Here is a 20507-nt window from a genome sequence, read left to right on the forward strand (position 1 = left end):
TGACTTAACTATTCAATTACATAAGATAGATTTTATTTCTTTTTGTTGTCTTATGCTTTTTTTTTTCTTCTTTTTTTTTTTTAAAGAAAGTAAATATGTGTGTAGGGTGGTATACCTTTGTTTAACAATTTTTCTTTGAAGTAGCTTTGTGAATTCCGAAGGAGGAAGGTCGTGGATACTTTGCTAATGCTTGCTATAAATAGGGCTGAACTTGGACATTGATGCTGAAATATATCCAAGGAACTTCATCTTTGAGACTTATCAAGTTTTTATGTCTCTCCTCTTTTGGATAATGATTCAGAGTAATTGTTTATTCAAGTAACTACAAGTAATTGTGATTTTAATGCAAAGTCCACTTGACACTTTTCTTAGTGTTCTTTGATTCAATGTTTCTGTGCTGCTCACAATTCGGATGTTATGGAATCAATGATTCCCTTATTTTGGGTTGGTACTATTTTTAGTTTAGAAAGAAAAGAAAAAGGTTTATGGGTTTTTATTTGTACAATTAGTATTTTATTTTATATTTTATTTGTAGTTTTCAATGCAACTAATATCAATTCAGTATACATACATGAAGGTGGAAATGACATTGCTTGATGATATATATATATTTTTTTTTAATTTTTCCGTGCATCGCACGGGTTAGTGACTAGTCACTCTAAAAGCTCAAGCTAAAGAGACAAGTAAGTTACCTATTCACAAGTTCCAATAATCTCATTGTCTAATTATACACCAAGTTTTATTCTTATTTACTAATTGTGGGGACTAGGGCCCAAAGTAGCGCATTGGGCCTTGGGTCTTATCCGAGGATATAGACAAATCCGAGGAGGGACGAATAGCTACTAAGGGGCTCCCAGTTGAAATCTCACTAGTGATGTATGAATGAAAGGATATCCGAGGAGGAATACCTTCTCAGACATGACACATGTAGTCCAAGTATACACTAAATGTGCCCGGTGGACGTACGAGAAGGAAGGAAACTCAAAATATCTAAGAAAAAGCTGTCACCACCGCATTAAATGCATCGCAACTACTTTTCTGGCTGCATTTATGTGGAGAAGACCTCTGAACAGTGTTGTTTTGGCTACCACAACTCATAGAAGGCTGAAAGGGGTGTCTGATGGGATGGGCACTCAAGTGTGGATTCAGATGATCAACAAGTATAGGGTCAAGATGATCAGAAAGGAGCTATAAAATATGAAAGAACCCTCATGAGAAGGGGATCGGAGATTTTACTAGAGAAAACACTGTAGCAATTTGAACTAATTTTGTAACCATTGTCATAATCACTCAAGAAGCAATAAGTTGAAGCTCCTCAGACTAGTGCTGAGAATTGAATTGCTTGCTCAAGTCCGTAGTTGTTTTACTTATTCATTCTTTAAATCATCCATAATTGTTGTTACACTCATTAAAGCTTGGTTTTTCTATCTACTCTCTACAAATTTATTGTATTGGGCTTGCTGGACTTGAATTTGCTTATCTTTTAGGAATAGTGCTCAAACCCAGTCCCCATACTAATAATAAAAAAATGCACTTAATTTTGTTAATTTAAATTCAACCAACCTCTCCTATGACTAGAAAAAGTCTTTAAGCTTTCTGTTTGTTTACTTAAAAAACAAAAGGAAATATAGCAAAATTTTGAGCATTTCATGATTTTTTTCCTCCTAGGATTCTCATTATTGAACTCTCAACTTAGCTTGCTATCATAGTTTCAACAAAATTAGTAATAAGTTCACCTTCTTTTCCATTCCCCTCTTATTAAAAGACCCAAAATCCAAAATAACACAATCTGGACCATTTCTTTTTTCTTTTTCTTTTTCTCCTCCTTTGGGATTTCTCATAATGAACTCTCACATCAGTTGAACGAAGTGAAAAGCTCAACAAAAGTAACAAGCTCACTTTCTTTTCCATTTTTCTCTTACCAAAAGACATTGTTTCATAACAAAACTTGGACCATTTCATTAATTTCTTTTGTCACCTTTTGTATTTCTTATAATTGAATTCTTACATAAGCTAATAGCTTCAACAAGACAAGTAAAACGCTTAATTTCTTTTCCAGTTTTTCTCTTTTTAATAGAGCCAAAATTACAACAAAACACACACATATAGATGTGATATATAGAGGGCAGTGATATAAAAATTAGAAAAAATGGCATTAGGCCAAAGGAAACAAAAGCAACCTTCTAATCATTATGTGGTGTGCCATTAAATCAAAATTTTACATTCCTTTGGCTTCCTAATTACTATTTACAATTCTTGTGGCTTGACAAGCAAGAAAATAACTTAACTCTAAGAAACACATTTTTCTAAAGAAGTCACATAATTTCAACAAAGTATGTAAGCTTTTTTCTTTTCCATTTATATTAGTACAAAGAAATATAAAGAGAGTCAAAATTGCAGTTGAATTGAGTTTAAATAGCAAAGAGATATCATTTAAACATTTACCATATCATTCCTCTTCATAATAATGTTAAATTAGGTCTTACGAACCATAAAATTGCAACATTCCAAAACCGAAATAGGTCTAAACCACAAGGAGGTACTATGCAGTTCCTATAATTTTTACAGTTGAGGAAAAACCATGAATTTGCACAACTTAACTGAAACGTATTTATGAGATATTCTTATATTAAACAATAATTTAATTATAATTTCGAGCATACGATCCATTAGATCTCTTAGACACCTAACACAATAAACATTAAAAAATAGATAAAAGTTCTGGATGTGACAATCATTAGTTTTCTCATCCAGAAACTTCCATTTTCAAGAACATTAGGTCATTTCATCAATTATATTTTACATGCACTGTAAAAAATATGCCAATTTTTTCTAGAAGTAAATTAAACTCTCAGTTCCTCGCTAGTGGTTTAGAAAAATGTATCACTTGTATAATATGTTAGAATGATAAAGAAGTATCACCTTGGCATGCATAGAGTTAATGTTTTCATAAAGCAAAAGTAATGATGATTAAATACCTTAGTTTCTCTTCACTTGTATAATATGTTAGAATGATAAAGAAGTATCACCTTGGCATGCATAGAGTTAATGTTTTCATAAAGCAAAAGTAATGATGATTAAATACCTTAGTTTCTCTAGTAAGGCACAACCTAAATCCCTATTTGCACATTGGATAAGTGTTTATTTTCTCATCGGTTAACTTCTTATATATAAGCCTCCTGCAAACTATTTTCAAATTTATAAATGACAAGTATTAGATATTGTACTTGCAATGTACATGATATACTAAAAGGAAATACAACATTTGATGCAGCCCATATGCAATGGCCAACATTTTTTTAAACTGAGAAAGCGGGATTCCAAAATCGAAGATCAATCATGTTATGCGTAGAATCAATATATTAGATATTTACACAAAACAAAAACAAATCAAAGAACTGACATTTTTTCCAAAAACAAAAGCATACACCTTTGTGGAGGATGATATCCAAAAGATGAGCCTCTGCTTTTGAATTGCACAGCTCAGCTTGGTGGCTGCAAATCAAATATATATTACTAGAAACCCACACATGCACAACGCTATACTGAGTAGGTAAAAGTCCTCTCTGCTCCCATCATTCTCATCCTCTCCCTCTTCCCCTCTTAGTCTCCCCCTGCGGTCCCCTCAGTCTCTTTGTTTCTCACTCAATGCCTCTGTACAAGCAATTTGTTTTTCTTTCTCTCTCTCTCTCATGGACATTTTTCTCACCCAAATCTGTGAGTTTTGAATGTTTCCATTCTCGCTGAAGAAGAACCGTTCTGGCTCAACAAAATTGAGCACAACAAGAGACTATTCATTTGGCTCCTCACATGCTAGACACAAGAACATCATAGGCCTTCAGACTAGTCATCATAATAACAATTAAGCTAGACGTTTGAGGTTCTAGAAAGACTGATTGAAGTATTTTTAAAATGAGGTCAATTGATCCAGCATGAACAAACAATGTAATGCTAAGACTAACATAGAAACATGTTCAATGAAGTGATATGAACCAAGCAAACTAAGCAACTTATGTGCAGCAAATATCAAAGATAAAATAAATAAACGGAAACTTAAATACTTATGTCTAGCAAATAACATAAAAAAGAAAAAAAAAAGAAAAAAAAAAAAGGAAATAGACCAAAACTAATGTCATGACTTATGACTGGAAAAAGGCATTAACCACACCTGTGCTTACTCAAAATGCAGTCAAATTAAGGCTTATTGTGAGTGCTTACACAGTCCAGAATTACCTTATACATGTCTTTTGAAGGATTCAATACATCCTTGTACAAAATAATCATACAAACTAATCGGATCCACACAATCTCTTGAGTATCACAATTTTCTCCACTAATGTCATTGATGTCCATGAGAAGGATCATGTTGCATCACAGTGTTCCCAAGCCACACAATATTATTGACCTAGCCCTAATATTATTTGTTACGACATGAGGAAAACCATAGCCATATCTACACCATATTCCAAACAGACTAATAACATTACAAATAAGAACTCCTCTAAATCATGTATATAACACAATATACATTCAGCAAATCCATACAATCTGAGATGCCACAACAAGTCATTTAATTACTTAAAAGACAAATAAAGAACAAAATTAACTTGGAAATATTAAAAGTATGATAATATACTTAAAATTATTAAAAGGCCATATATGTCAAAGACCATGTTTTGGTCCACCGCTCAACAAAATCCAAAAAGCCGAAACTTAAGGCCCAAAAATATATATACATGCCAATGCCAAACATTACCATTTAGTTCAGAATTACAAGAGTATCACCCCCAAGATAGAAATATAAAGGAAAATCTAGGACAAAACAATATAAGGTTAACACCACATGAATGACCATTAAAATCACAATAGCAGCAACTGATTCATTCTTTTGAGTTTTGACTTTTACGCGAAAAACACCAAGAAACATAAAAGAAATATGAAAGAAACACTTACAAATATTAACAGTCCATGGTATATATCTAACCAGTCAGAAGGAAAGACAGATGCAATGAACTCCTCATCCTCCAAGTATATTTGCATATTCTTGGACTTCATTAAAAACCTAACTGCTTTCTCATCAAATTCCAGCACGAAGGCCAGCTTGATCAGTTCAGAGAGTGCACCAATATGATCGCAGTTCTCCCATAACACACCCTCAGATATTGCTTCAGAAAAATATGTAGCATATTCAATTTGATTCTCATATCCACTATACCTGTCCAACTTCTGTGTGAAAAACTTTGAAGACTCTCTATCCCAGCGTATCATTCGGCTTGCTCTTGCATTCACGATCTCCCCTGAAGAAAGTGATAAACTGTACTTTACGGTTATCGGTTCAACTATCTCAAGGAAAGTAATATTCAGAAGCCCTCGGATTATTTCATGCCTCCTTTCAGCTTCCATTTTCATCACAGGATTTGCTAGAAAACCAAGGATGAGTGTAACTAGATATTTTGTAATCAAATTCTCCTTTGGATTCACCTGATTGAGTTGAGCAACATCCACTGCGTATGATTCTTCCTTCTCTACAGACTCGGATATAGTGCGAACGCCAATCTTCCTGTAAATATCAAACAACTTCATCTGAGGTAAAGAAGGCTTGCTTGGCTGTGGGTACCAGACAAATAGAGATTGAGCAGAAAATCGTTCGAAAAGATCTTTCAGCTGAAGATCATCAGCAATAAAAACATCACGCTTGTTGAACAGCAAAACTTCATCCGAGCCAGAAGCAACCGGCAATTTCACCAGCTTCTCAGTGATAGTTTTCTCAGTCTTTTCACCCCAGTGCTTCAAAATATACCCCCAGAACTTAAGACAGTCATCATGTGACAATCGACGTCCTGAACTTTCCCAAACCTCCCAAAGCTCACAGTAATCAGCAACCGAAGGATTGCATTTAACACGGAAAGCATGTGAGAAGAAGTTGAGTAACTTTTGCTCATAATATTTGTCAAGAACTTTCAGCTGCGAACTGAAGAGACCATCCTTGTCGTGCAGAACGCATTCACAGGGGCTGACCCACTCTCCATTCTTATTTCCATATGGGATCCATATCCCTTTTGTAAGTTCACTGTCATTCTCCCAATTACATAGACTCAAGTAATTATATATTCGAACTATAGTAGGGTATTGGAAATGGAGTTCGAGGTGCCTGGCAATCAATGAGCATCCGTCTTCAACATCAAGGGTGACTCCTATTGCCTTGAGTTCTTCTTTGTACAGTGCAATATTAGAACCATAAAAATCTTCATCAATAAAAGGTCCATCTGTCCGCTCCAAATAAGAGCCCCACCTAGGATCGAACAATAAGCATTTATCTGGAGGTCTATAACCTTTAGTGGTCTTCAACCATTTCCGAGAATTTTGTTTTAAGAATGGATCTGGAAAGGAGTAATTCACTCCTTGGATTAAAACACGTATGCATTTCAGCAATGAAAACACATTTTCATCAGTTATCTGAGCAGGATCCAAGGGAAAGTGAAGACTAGCTGCAACAAACTTCACACCATCTTTAAATTCAACAGCAACTCCCATGCTCTTCAGCTCTTCCTTGTATAAATGAATGTCCTTGCCATAGTAATTGTCACTATCATCTAAGAAAGGGAGGTCAATAGTAATTGGTAAAACTGAATGCCAATCTGGCCCAAAAAGAATGCAATCTCTTGGAGATCTTCTATCACCACACCTAGTCTGCAACCACTTAAGGTCACGGATGTTTTTCTCAAGATCTGGAGGAAACACAAAAGGACTATCTTTTAGCTGTCTCTGACATGAAAGAAAAGAGAGAACAATTTCTTTAGTCATGAAGGATGCCTCCAGCTTGAATTTGTCAGAAAATTCTTTTACCGCCTCCTCAAAATCCACCTTCACCCCAGTTTGCTTCAACTCATTTCTGTAAGAGAAGATACAGCTTCCATGGAAATCATGATCAATCAATGCAAAACCTTCAAAAACATGAAGAATGCAAACCCATTGAGGGTCAAACAAGAAACATTCTCCCGGAGGTTTGTACCCAAGATTCGTCTTAAAGCATTTCACACCTCTCAACGCCTGAACAAGTTTGTCGGATGATCCTAGACGTCGCATACATTCCAGTATCAAAAGAACTGCCTCAGCTGTCAGAGATGAGCTTAAAGGAGATTTTAAGTTGTCTACAACAAGCTTATAACAATCACTGAAGCCAATTACAACACCAAGTGACTTGAGTTCCTCTCTAAAAGACAGGATTTCCTCCCCAAAGTAATCTAGATCAATAAAGGGGATGCAACTGATTTGTAATGCACTTTTCCATTCCTCATCAAACAAAACAGCTTCAACTGGAGACCTATCACCACAGCATGTCCTTATCCATCTCTTATCCTTGATACTGTTGATGAACTCATCCTGAGGGAGAAACTTTTCCCTCAAAAATCTGATGAAATTTAGTACAGACAGCACTTGGTCTCTACTTAAAGTGGAGTATTCTGTGAAAGACATAAGATGCTTTCCAATAAATTCACATGCTTCACCATACTCAGACATGACTCCAAGTTTCTTCAGCTCCTCCTTATACTCATTTAATTCATCACCATAAAAACTCAGATCAAGCAATGGAATATCAACAAGCACGGATCCATTCTGCAAAATGTTTCCCAATGAAGAGGAAAGCATGAATGACTGTGAAGGTGGCCGGTAACCAGGACAGCCACTGGTAGTAATTTTCAGCCAGCTACCTTCCTTTATGCATTTCAAGAACTTCTCAGGAATGTAAATTTCTCTACGTTTCAGATTCCGAATCCAATCCAACAGCAAGAATGCATTTTGCTTGGTGAGTGGTGATGATACAGTAGGAATTGCAGCATTAGGAGGAGATATGTAAGGGATATCAGACGCTACAACATGAGTTTTAAGGAACTCCAACAGTCTTTCTCCAGAGGCATATTCACCGGCAAAATAGCCTGGTAGCAAGTAGTCTTCTGCTAACTCAACGTAGCCTTCATTTGTCCATGGATTTGAACCAATCAATCCCACCCATTTGCTTCCGTTGGCAGGGACAAGAACCCTTGTCCTGTGTCTCTGTAAATTTCCATAGTTATCCACAAGTGGCATAGAATCACATAAATCACCAACCTCCTGATGGGAAAGAAAAGACTTTTGAAGCGAGTGGTACAAGAAGTGAACAAAGGCAATAGCACGCTTCTGGCAACTATTGAGATGATTGTTAAGGTGAACTGCATATTCATAGACGCTCATAGCACCAACCTTCACATGATCTCGTAGCCACTCCAACACCGTCTCCCTCTTAGAGAAGAACTGGATAGCTTCTTGTGTGCTTTTCGGCCAAAAAAAGTAATTGGCTGGACATTTGAATTCCCTGTTCCAATCAATCAGCCATGAGATATGATCAGGATGACGGGATAAGGACACCACTCTGTCACGATTGAAATGCATGGATTCATTTATGCTACACAAAGACACATCGCCATAAAGACCCACATATTTTATTAGTTGTATGTACTTTATGTCGGTAGAGTCAAATTTGGACTTCCAGTTATCTGCAACAAATAGCAAAAGCTCGAAGTACACGTCCTCTGACACTCCTTCAACAAGTTTAGAACTTTGGATGCACTTTGCATACCATTCGTTGTTGACTAGTTCCACACCCAAGAAATTCAATATGTAATCGTATTCTGCTCTATCAAATGAGGAGCTCAAAATGTACTTTCCATGTGATGAAAGATGAAACAAACTCACCTTTTGCTCCCTTGCCTTCTCCAGAATGGTCCAGAAGCAGGCATAAGCCTACCAACTTCATGAGGTTTATGAAAGATCTTCTGCTGTGTGTAAGACTCGCTTGGAAGAATATTTTCTTCAAGAAGCTTTGATTTGATGGATTCCCTGACAACATTCAACATTTGATAAGAAGAGCTGTCGATGGGAATGAACCTGAACATGGAAGCCAAACTAGACACTGGAGCATTTTCAGTATTTTTAACTAGTGAAACAAACGCATTGATAAAAGCAGAGGGCACGCAGTCAAGAATCCCTTGGTTCCACTTGTTGTCCAAGAGAATTGTTTCCCTTGATGAGGCAAGAAGAAAATCTGCCTGAATTATGAACGGAAAGTTGGTAAACATCTCTGTGGGGAGAAATGCATAGATCCCAGGTGAGCTCATTTCCCTGTGGACGCGCTCTTCAAAAGGAAAAGCCAATGTGATCACCAACTCTTCAACTTCCATTCTCCTTTCCACTTTGTTTTCCTGCCTGACAGGAAACTTTTGCTTCCACATAAAGTACCTGCATTCTCCCTCAGACTCCTTACCCTTTTCATCAGCAGATAGATGGATTGTGTAGGACACAGCATCAATGTTCTTCTTCACCACCAATTCAGTCTCACTTGTAATTGCTATTGCACTTACAGTATTGAGCATGGGATCGTTGTTATGTTCCCTGACTGAAAGCCGCCTAATCTTTGATAGGAACAATAGAACTTCAGGATGAACATTTGAGAGCTGCTGCTTCACAGGTTTCACCTTATCGAACTTCAGAGGTAAGACTATTGTTGTTGTTGGTAGACTAGTCCCAGAACCATATATTTTTTTGATGTCAGAAAGTGTTGGGTTCTCCTCGACCCATTCAGGAACTATGTACCCCAGATTGCAATGTGGGCAAGGCTCTTCATTGAATCGTATTTGATATCCATTGCTGAATATGTATGGTTGAGAACTAACCAGAAAGACACTCTTAAATCCAATTCCTGCATATTAACCAGAGAATAAGCTAATAAGTAATAAGAGCAATAAGAGAATAGCTAAATTATCTTGTCCGGTAATTATTAACATCATTATGGTTTTAATCTTTTCTTTCACTATAATTGAGTATATAACACATGATACTCTGCATTGATATCTTAAGATTAGCATAGAAGTTGCATTGATATCTTAAGATTAGCATAGAAGTCTGAAAACTCACTTATTGTATAAACTTGGAAACCTATAAAATGATAAAAATACACCCTCAAGAACCTCTAAAATGATAGAAGAAACCTTAAAATTTCCAAAAAAACCAAATTACCATCAAAACTGACATAATAACCAAAATGCCCTTAAACCTACAAAATAACAAAAATACCTTTAAAACCTCCACTGTGGCTATAATTAGATGGTTACAATGGGGGAGGGGGACTTAAACCAGAATGTCTCTGTTGGAAATACCAAGAGGTGCCAATTGAGCAACAATTGACCAAAATGACAAAAAAATCCCAAAACCATTGAAATGAAAATATATATCTCTCTCTCTCTCTCTCTCTCATGAATCCTCAAAATGACCACAATAGGGATCAAAATTTTGGGAATTGCTCCAAAATTATAAAAGTTGTACAAAAAAAAACTTTAAAGTGTCATTTTGGAGGTTTCAATTTTTTTTTCTTTTTTTAATTATGATCTAAATGTGTAAGTTTAGATAATAGTTTTGTTATTATATATATATATATATATATTTTTTTTTCACATATTTTGATTGTTCTTATTAGTGTAATTTTCAATAATTTTATTTTGTTCATGCTTATTTTTTAGTTTGATTTTAGATTGACTTTAGTTGTTGTGATTAATATTTTAAAGTGTTGATTTAAAGTTGTTGTTTAATATCTAATATAGAAAAGAGTTTTCAACAACAAAACCAAACACCGAAAATAAAAATCAATATTCCTTTAAAATATTTAGCTAAATTACAAAATTCAATGCATTCCTCTAAATTCACTTTTGTTCAATTTAATACTCTAACTTTCAAATTTTTTCAATTTAGTCCTCCCGTTAATCTCAGTTAAGTTGCATTTTTAACTATTTACTTTGTTTAATAGAAATTACGTCGTTTTGGCAGCTAAATTCTAACAATGACTATCGGAAGGACTAAATTGAACAAAGTTAAAAGTTAAATTACTGAATTGAATTTTAGATAGGTAGAGGGTGCAATATGTAATTTAGCTAAAATATTTTTAGATAAAACATTTTGTGCCAAAACAAATAGAGGACTAACTTAAGAACATTTTTTTTTTTTTTTTGGTGGGGAGAGGGGGTGTTGCTTAAACCTAGATACTATCTTTCACCCCTTTTTACTAGAGGAAGGGTTAGTTTGAACCAGAGCTTATTGGTGACTAAGAATATACATTGGGTTAAATACCAAAGACTAATACACATTATTTCTATTAAAATTAATTGTCAAATATTAACATTCCCTCATACCTTAACTTGTTTGTTTATGTTTTCTATAAGGTGTATTTTGACTTAGCAAAATTTCATCATGCAAGAAGATTTATTTATTGATTTTATGATTTGAACTCTCCCTCCCAAGCAACAATATTTCATTCCTAATTCAAGCAAATTACATATGAGTTTTAAGTGAGCCTTACTAACTTCCAAAACTCTTAACTTAGCATTTATCACTTTAGAATATATATGTGAAAGTTGCTCCTTTTGTGGATCAAGGAATTTTGATGTTTGACTTAAACAAATATGTCAATAATGTTATGCTTGTTCTGACTTCTTTCCAAGTCAACCCAATTACAATTATTAATAGTCTTCTTGACAAAATAGCATTTTGAGTAAACCATATATAACAAATTTTGATGTTACTAGTTCTCATAACAATACTTACACTAGAGTGGCTAGTATAAGCTATAATTCTAGGAAACTAGGTAAAGTACCTTTCTCTCCAATATAACCACGTTTCCTGTTGCCTTTCTTGGTGGACCGACCAACACTGCAAATAGAGTCAATGTTTTTCGATGAGAAACCTTTCTCATTGTTGAAAATCAGCAATGTTGCTGGGGCCCCTGTGTTTGTAATGTCTTCAGAAGTTATGACAAACTCAAGAGATGGATCCACTCCCTCCAAGTAATCATTATCTTCAGCATTCTAACCAAAATAAATTCAACATTATACATAAGGCAATAAAAACTCCATAAAACCATCTAACACTAAGTCTACATGCAAAACTTTTTTTTTTCACAGAAACTATGTATAGAAGTTTGGAGAGAGAGATAATAGAGGGGAAGGAGAGAAAAGACTAGGATAATGATTACATTTTCCCTCATTAAAATGTTTTAAAAATTAAGTAAAAGAGTATTCCACTTTGTTTGGATGTAAATTTGGAAGGAGAGAAAATTATAATATCATATAAATTAACAATTATAACCATCTTTTGCTAATTTTAAGAGTTCTTCTATGGCCACAACAAAATTCCATAAGCCGAAGCATCCGTCTACCATAAGTCAAAATAAAATAAAATTACAACCAGACCTGCTTAAATCAAAATTACTATGAAAATGTTGTACGGTAGACTTTCTCTAATTTTGAAGCAAAGATTAATTCAACAATCTCCATTCCCTTCCCGTCCCTTTACATCCCTCTCCTCCTCTTTCATCCAAACATAATTGTAAGAGAGAATTTGTGAACATTATACAACAAAGTGGTGTCCTGGTGGGCCTATGTAAAATTAATAATTTATCAACTAAGTGAGTTTTTATTTAGAGTAAAAACTGAGTTTGGCATCCTACAATTTCTAGTAGTTTATCCGTTAAAAGGTTAAGTACCTAAGTTTTGTCAAAAATATATACGCTAATTTAGAAGTAAAATAATAATAATAATAAATTTTTTACTTCTACGGTAAAAAAGTAAGAAAAAGGCACAAGATAAAGCTAAAATCTTCTGGCCAGTTAAAATTGTAAAATCGTGTACAAACTCAGTTAAAATTGTAATAATCATTGCTCAAACATATATATCATTGAGAACCCATGACAAAAACACACAAACATATACTATTAAGAAAGAAAGAATGAGTTTGAGAAAGTAACCTGAATGAGTTCCATGAGAAAATGTACATCCTTGGCATAAAGCTCAGCAGAGAGGTTCTTGACAGCTTGATGAAGATCCTCAGTTAATGGGTTCTGTTCCCCTCCAATGGAGAACTTTTTTCTACGTATCTCTTCAACGTGTTCTCTCGCTGCAGCCTCCATATCTGTACCTAACAACACACGCACACGCTCACAAAACTGAAAAACCAGAGACTCACGCTTTTGCTTACACAGAGAGAGCATGGTGAGACTGTGAGAGTGTGTGAAATGTACACACTCATATATAAAGAACTTTATGTAGAAGTTGCTGACGAAGCTTTACTTCTCAACGAAGTAGAATAAAGCTGAGAGAGAGACTAAAAGTGATGAAAGAAAAGTAAAGGGTCCTAGGAATGTACAGACAGTGGAGCTTTACACACTGATTCGACCACCTCATCTTTTTTTTTGTTTTTTCTTTTTCATATTTCCAAAGGTGACTGAATAGAGAGCGAGGAATCATAGTGGACTGAGAATTTTGGAATTTTATTTTTTTTGTTGTCTTTTGCATAGAGAAACTTTTGGACTTTGATTTGATTGGTCTCCTTTTTACTTTTCCTAGAACATTGTCATTTATTTATTTATTTTGGTAAAAATTGTCATTTATTTATGATTATCACTCTTGTGGTTCTTTGGGTTTCCTAAAGTACGATGCAATTATTGACGTGACTCCTATAATTTCTCATAAATTTCTTTTATGATCCGTTTGTTTAGATGGAATGTCTCACGTATAATTTTTCACTTTTTTTCAGTATTTGTTAATATCAGGAAAAATAAGTTAAAAGGAAAGTTAATATAAAAATATGGCTTATTTGAAAACAACTTTTTTTCATTGCAAGTTGAATAAAAAAAAAATTAAAAATTATTTTACAACACATTTAAGATAATTACCAAAAACAGAAGAAGAGGAAGATGGTTACTACATATAAAAAAACGAGATACTTTTTTAGAAAATATTATTTGAAAAGTGTCATTTTCTAAAAAACTTTAATGTTAAAACAATCATTTTCTAAAAAATTTTAACGTTGAAACAAACTAAACGTAGTTTATTTTGTGATCAATTTGATTTTATCCTATGATTTCTTAGTTTCGATTTGGATTCTAGTTTTTAAACAAAAATTTTATTACACGATAAGTCCATCAAGGGTCTGTTTGAGATTTGCTTATTTAGCTTGTGGGGCCCAATAGTTTGTGGCCTTGGCCCATTTATTCATTGGGGCCAGAGGCCCGAGCCGAGAAGGGTTATAGCCCAAGATCGATAATACAAAATACAAAATAGCCTTGGGACACAGCCGAGGACGATTCAGTCCTCGGCATATCCGAGGTCTCACAGGAAGAAAGGGCAAAACTGGTATAGAAACAGCTTAGGAAAAAAATCTAAAATATCTGTGTCAATAGAAAAGGGTACGCTGGAAAGTATAACGACCAGGGAAAGCTGCCCTTATTGCCAGTCAATACTCTGCACCTGACAGAGCCATATTCTCTAGCTTTTACAACCACCCCCAACCACTCTGGGTATGGGCTGATGGAACAAGTATCAGTCTTGGAATGTCGATCCTATACGTGGAAGAAGGATAAGGAACACAGGCCAATATAAAAGGAAAAGTAAGCAACCCAGAGGAGGGGGCAGGGAAAAATGGCCAAAAACCAGAGCCTCCCAGCCCGCCTCCAGGAGAAAGACTCCTAGGGCGAAAACGACTTAATCATGTATGAACACCATGAAAAACCCACCGTCTGGTGACTGAGGCCTAGCCTTTCAAACCCACGCTCTACAAATGATATTGTTTGGGCCTTTTTTACGTGCGAACCTAATACTGTTACGGGTCATTACGAAACGTGTCCTTACATAGCTAAAACTGGAAAAAAAAAAAATTCCTGAAAGTACTATAGGTAAAAATTAGCTGAAATAGTACAATGAGACTCATGAATATTATAAAAAAAAAAAGTGCAGTGGCCCATGAATAGTAGCAAAAATAAACTAAATAGTAAAATAAATTGGCAAAAAATAAGTTATCCAAACACAGTCTAGATATCTATTTTCTTATGGATCTAGATTTTAGTAAAGTTTCCTGTAATTGAATAAAAGATTTGAGATTCGATTTTTGCCTGTACCAAAAATAAAATAACTAATTAGTATCTTGATATAATGATAAAAAGTTATCATCAAAAGTGGACGTTATAAGTTAAAATTATTTCTAAAAAAAAATTCAAAATTAATTTTCTAATTGGGTTTGACACGATTTAAGTCACATTAGCTTTTTATTTTTATTTTATATATATATATATATATATATATTTTATGTTAAATTATATAATATAATTTATTTAACTCTCTATTCTTTTTTTTTTTTTTTTTTCCCCTTCTCTTTTTCCACTGTCCATTTCTCTCCTCCAACCTCAGTCCTCGTCACTACCAGAGTTTAGGGCGAGAGAAAGTTGATTAGTTCTTCACTGTTAGGATACCAACGCAGAATCATATTCCAATGCCAACTCTGCTACAGATCAGGATAACAACTGCTATCCTTCTCTTGATGTATTCGAATTCCTTGATGCCATCCTTCTCTCATACAGACTATTATCAAATTGATGTAACATCTCTATATGTAAAAAACCAAAAGCTCTCAAACAATTTTCAATAGAATAACGTTTATTCAAATAAATTTGTTCTCACATGCAGATCTGTTGTCATAAAGATATGGTTGAGAATGTGTTGGCTCAAGAATTGATGAGTTATTGACTCAACCAAGGTCCTTAATTAAAGTGGACTGAGTGAATGCTTATGATTCAATAAATCGAAATTTCATAATCAATATTCTAGTCGTTGGCAAGAGCCTTGTAGCACAACTAGTTAACACCTCTTGGTATTTTTAATGAAAACCATATAAGATACAAATCCCTCCCTTGTAACTATAGAATTATAATAATTAAAAAAAAAGAAAAAGAAAAAAAAAAGACTAGTTGTTGTTGGTATTCTCACAAGTTCATTAATTGGATCAAGAGGCAGTCGATGGCTCTTTAATGGAATATTTTAAAGGTGGAAGGGGTCTTAGACAAAGAAGTCCTTTTTGACCTTATTGGTTTGTCATAGCTATGAAAGTTTTCTCAAAGCTGATTAGCCGGTGTGAAAGATAACTTCAATCAACATCCAAAAAAGTGGCTCTCTACCATCTTTGTTTTGTAGATGACTTGATGCTTTTTGTTGCAGCTGATGAAACCACTATCCTTGCAGTCCAGAGAGTTCTCTTGCTATTCAAAGACATCTTTGGCTGTTAATCAAGCTAAAAGTGAGTTCTATCTGATGTAATGGAGCAGAGAATTATGGCCATCTTGAACTTCAAAGACAAATATTAAAATAAAGAACATAATTAACTTAGAAATATTAAAAGTATGATAATAAACTTAAAATTATTAAAAGGCCATATATGTCAAAGACCGTGTTTTGGTCCACCGCTCAACAAAATCCAGAAAGCCGAAACTTGAGGTCCAAAAATATATATACATGCCAATACCAAACATTACCATTTAGTTAAGAATTACAAGAGTATCACCCCCAAAACAGAAATACAAAGGAAAATCTAGGACAAAACGAATATAAGGTTAACACCACATGAATGACCATTAGAATCTGAATAGCAGCAACTGATTCATTCTTTTGACATTTACGCTAAAAACACTGCCAGAAACACACAAGAAATATATGAAAGAAACACTTACAAATATTAACAGTTCATGGTATATATCTAACTAGTCAGAAGGAAAGACGGATGCAAGGAACTCCTCATCCTCCAAGTATATTTGCAAATTCTTGGACTTCATTAAAAACCTAACTGCTTTCTCATCAAATTCCAACACGAAGGCCAGCTTGATCAGTTCAGAGAGTGCACCTATATGATCGCAGTTCTCCCATAACACACCCTCAGATATTGCTTCAGAAAAATATGTAGCATATTCAATTTGATTCTCATATCCACTAGACCTGTCCAACTTCTGTGTGAAAAACTTTGAAGACTCTCTATCCCAGCATATCATTCGGCTTGCTCTCGCATTCACGATCTCCCCTGAAGAAAGTGATAAACTGTAGTTTACAGTTATTGGTTCAACTATCTCAAGGAAAGTAATATTCAGAAGCCCTCGGATTATTTCATGCCTCCTTTCAGCTTCCATTTTCATCACAGGATTTGCAAGAAAACCAAGGATAAGTGTAACCAGATCTTTTGTAATCAAATTCTTCTTTGGATTCACCTGATTGAGTTGAGCAACATCCACTCTGTATGATTCGTCCTTCTCTACAGACTCGGATATAGTGCGAACACCAATCTTCCTGTAAATATCAAACAACTTCATCTGAGGTAAAGAAGGCTTGCTTGGCTGTGGGTACCAGACAAATAGAGATTGAGCAGAAAATCGTTCGAAAAGATCTTTCAGCTGAAGATCATCAGCAATAAAAACATCATGCTTGTTGAACAGCAAAACTTCATCTGAGCCAGAGGCAACCGGCAATTTCACCAGCTTCTCAGTGAGAGTTTTCTCAGCCATTTCACCCCAGTGCTTCAAAATATACCCCCAGAACTTAAGACAGTCATCATGTGACAATCGACGTCCTGAACTTTCCCAAACCTCCCAAAGCTCACAGTAATCAGCAACCGAAGGATCACATTTAACATGGAAAGCACGTGAGAAGAAGTCAAGAAACTTTAGCTCATAATATTTGTCGAGAACTTTCAGCTGCGAACTGAAGAGACCATCCTCGTCATGCAGAACACATTCACAGGGGCTGACCCACTCTCCATTCTGACTTCCATCTGGGATCCATATCCCTTTTTCAACTTCAATGTCATTCTCCCAATTACATAGACTCAAGTAATTATATATTCGAACTATAGTAGACGACTGAACTTGGAACTCAAGGTGCCCGGCAATCAGTGAGCATCCGTCTTCAACATCAAGGGTGACTCCTATTGCCTTGAGTTCTTCTTTGTACAGTGTAATATTAGAACCATAAAAATCTTCATCAATAAAAGGTCCATCTGTCCGCTCCAAATAAGAGCCCCACCTAGGATCGAACAATAAGCACTCTTCTGGAGGCCTATAACCATTAGTGGTTTTCAACCATTTCCGAGAAATTTGTTTTAGGAAAGGATCTGGAAAGGATTAATTCCCTCCTTCATTTAAAATCCGTATGCATTCCAGCAATGAAAACACATTTTCAATGGTTATGCGAGCAGGATCCATGGGAAAGTGAAGACCAGCTGCTACAAACTTCGCACCATCTTTGAATTCAACCACAACCCCCATGTTCTTTAGCTCTTCCTTGTATTTATGAATTTCCTTGCCATAATAGTAGTCACTATCATCTAAGAAAGGTAGGTCTACAGTAATTCGTAAAATCGACTGCCAATCTGGCCCAAACAGAATGCAATCTCTTGGAGATCTCTTATCACCACGCCTAGTCTGCAACCACTTAAGGTCACGGATGTTTTTCCTAAGATCTGGAGGAAACACATATGCATTATCTTTTAGCTGTCTATGACATGAAAGAAAAGAGAGAACAAGTTCGCTAGTCATGGAAGATGCCTCCTGCTTGAATCTGTCAGCAAATTCTTTTATCGCCTCCTCAAAATCCACCTTCACCCCAGTTTGCTTCAACTCATTTCTGTAAGAGAAGATACTGCTTCCATAGAAATCATGATCAATCAATGCAAAACCTTCAAAAACTTGTAGAATGCAAACCCATTGAGGGTCAAACAAGTAACATTCACCCGGAGGCTTGTACCCAAGATTCGTCATGAAGCATTTCACGCCACTTAAAGCCTGAACAAGTTGGTTAGATGATCCTAGACGTCGCATACATTCCAGTATCAAAAGAACTGCCTCAGCTGTCAGAGATGAGCTTGGAGGTAATTTTAAGTTGTCTACAACAAGCTTATAAGGATCAATGAAGCCAATTACCACACCAAGTGACTTGAGTTCCTCTCTAAAAGAAAGAATTTCCTCTCCAAAGTAATGTCGATCGATGAAGGGGATGCTACTGATTTGTGATGCAGTTTTCCATTCCTCATCAAACAAAACAGATTCAACTGGAGACCTGACACCGCACGATGTCTTTAGCCACCTCTTATCCTTGATACTGTTGATGAACTTATCCTGAGGAAGAAACTTTTCCCTCAAAAATCTGATGAAATTTAGTACAGACAGCACTTGGTCTCTACTTAAAGTGGAGTATTCTGTGAAAGACATAAGACGCTTTCCAATAAATTCACATGCTTCTCCATACTCAGACATGACACCAATTTTCTTCAGCTCCTCCTCATACTCATTTATTTCATCACCATAAAAGCTTAGATCAATTAACGGAATATCAACAAGCACGGATCCGTTCTGCAAAATGTTTCCCAATGAAGAGGAAAGCATGAATGACTCTGAAGGTGGCCGGCAACCAGGACAACCAATGGTAGTAATTTTCAGCCAGCTACCTTCCTTTATGCATTTCAAGAAATTCTCGGGAATGTAAATTTCTCTAAGTTTCATCTTTCTTATCCAACCCAACAGTAAGAATGCATTTTGCTTGGTAAGTGGTGATGATACTGTAGGAATTGCAGCATTAGGAGGAGATATATCAGGGATATCAGAAGCTGCAACATTAGTTTTAAGGAACTCCAAGAATCTTTCCCTAGAGGCATATTCACCTGCAAAATAGCCTGGTTTCAAGTAGTCTTCTGCTAACTCAATGTAGCCTTCATTTGTCCATGGATTTGAACCAATCAATCCCACCCATTTGCTTCCATTGGCTGGGACAAGAACCCCTGTCCTTTGTCTCTGTAAATTTCCATAGTTATCCACAAGTGGCATAGAATCACATAAAACACGAACCTCCTTATCGGAAAGAAAAGACTTTTCAAGCGAGTGGTACAAGAAGTGAACAAAGGCAATAGCACGCTTCTGGCAACTATTGAGATAATTGTTAAGGTGAACTGCATATTCCCAGACGCTCATAGCACCAACCTTCACATGATCTCGTAGCCACTCCAACACCGTCTCCCTCTTAGAGAAGAATTGGATAGCTTCTTGTGTGCTTTTCGGCCAAAAAAAGTAATTGGCTGGACATTTGAATTCCTTGTTCCAATCAATCAGCCATGAGATATGATCAGGATGACGGGATAAGGACACCACTCTGTCACGATTGAAATGCATGGATTCATTTATGCTACACAAAGACACATCGCCATAAAGACCCACATATTTTATTAGTGGTATGTACTTCATGTCGGTAGAATCAAATCTGGACCTCCAGTTATCCGCAATAAATAGCAAAAGTTCTAAGTACACGTCATCTGACACTCCTTCAACAAGTTTAGAACTTTGGATGCACTTTGCGTACCATTCATTGTTGACTAGTTCCACACCCAGGAAATTCAATATGTTATCATATTCTGCTCTATCAAATGAGGAGCTCAAAATGTACTTTCCCTGTGATGAAAGATGAAACAAGCTCACCTTTTGCTCCCTTTGCCTTCTCCAAAATGGTCCAGAAAGCAGGCATAAGCCTACCAACTTCATGAGGTTTATGAAAGATCTTCTGCGGTGTGTAAGACTCACTTGGAAGAATACTTTCTTCAAGAAGCTTTGATTTGATGGACTCCCT

At 35.7% G+C, this 20507-nt stretch overlaps 1 pseudogene; it reads right to left on the bottom strand.

The window, feature by feature from the left end:
• Window positions 1-4694: 4694 nt before the first annotated feature.
• Window positions 4695-13113, bottom strand: LOC126703562 (uncharacterized; annotated as a pseudogene).
• Window positions 13114-20507: the final 7394 nt, after the last annotated feature.

Source organism: Quercus robur, chromosome 10 (genome assembly GCF_932294415.1).
Source record: "Quercus robur chromosome 10, dhQueRobu3.1, whole genome shotgun sequence".
Lineage (NCBI taxonomy): Eukaryota > Viridiplantae > Streptophyta > Magnoliopsida > Fagales > Fagaceae > Quercus > Quercus robur.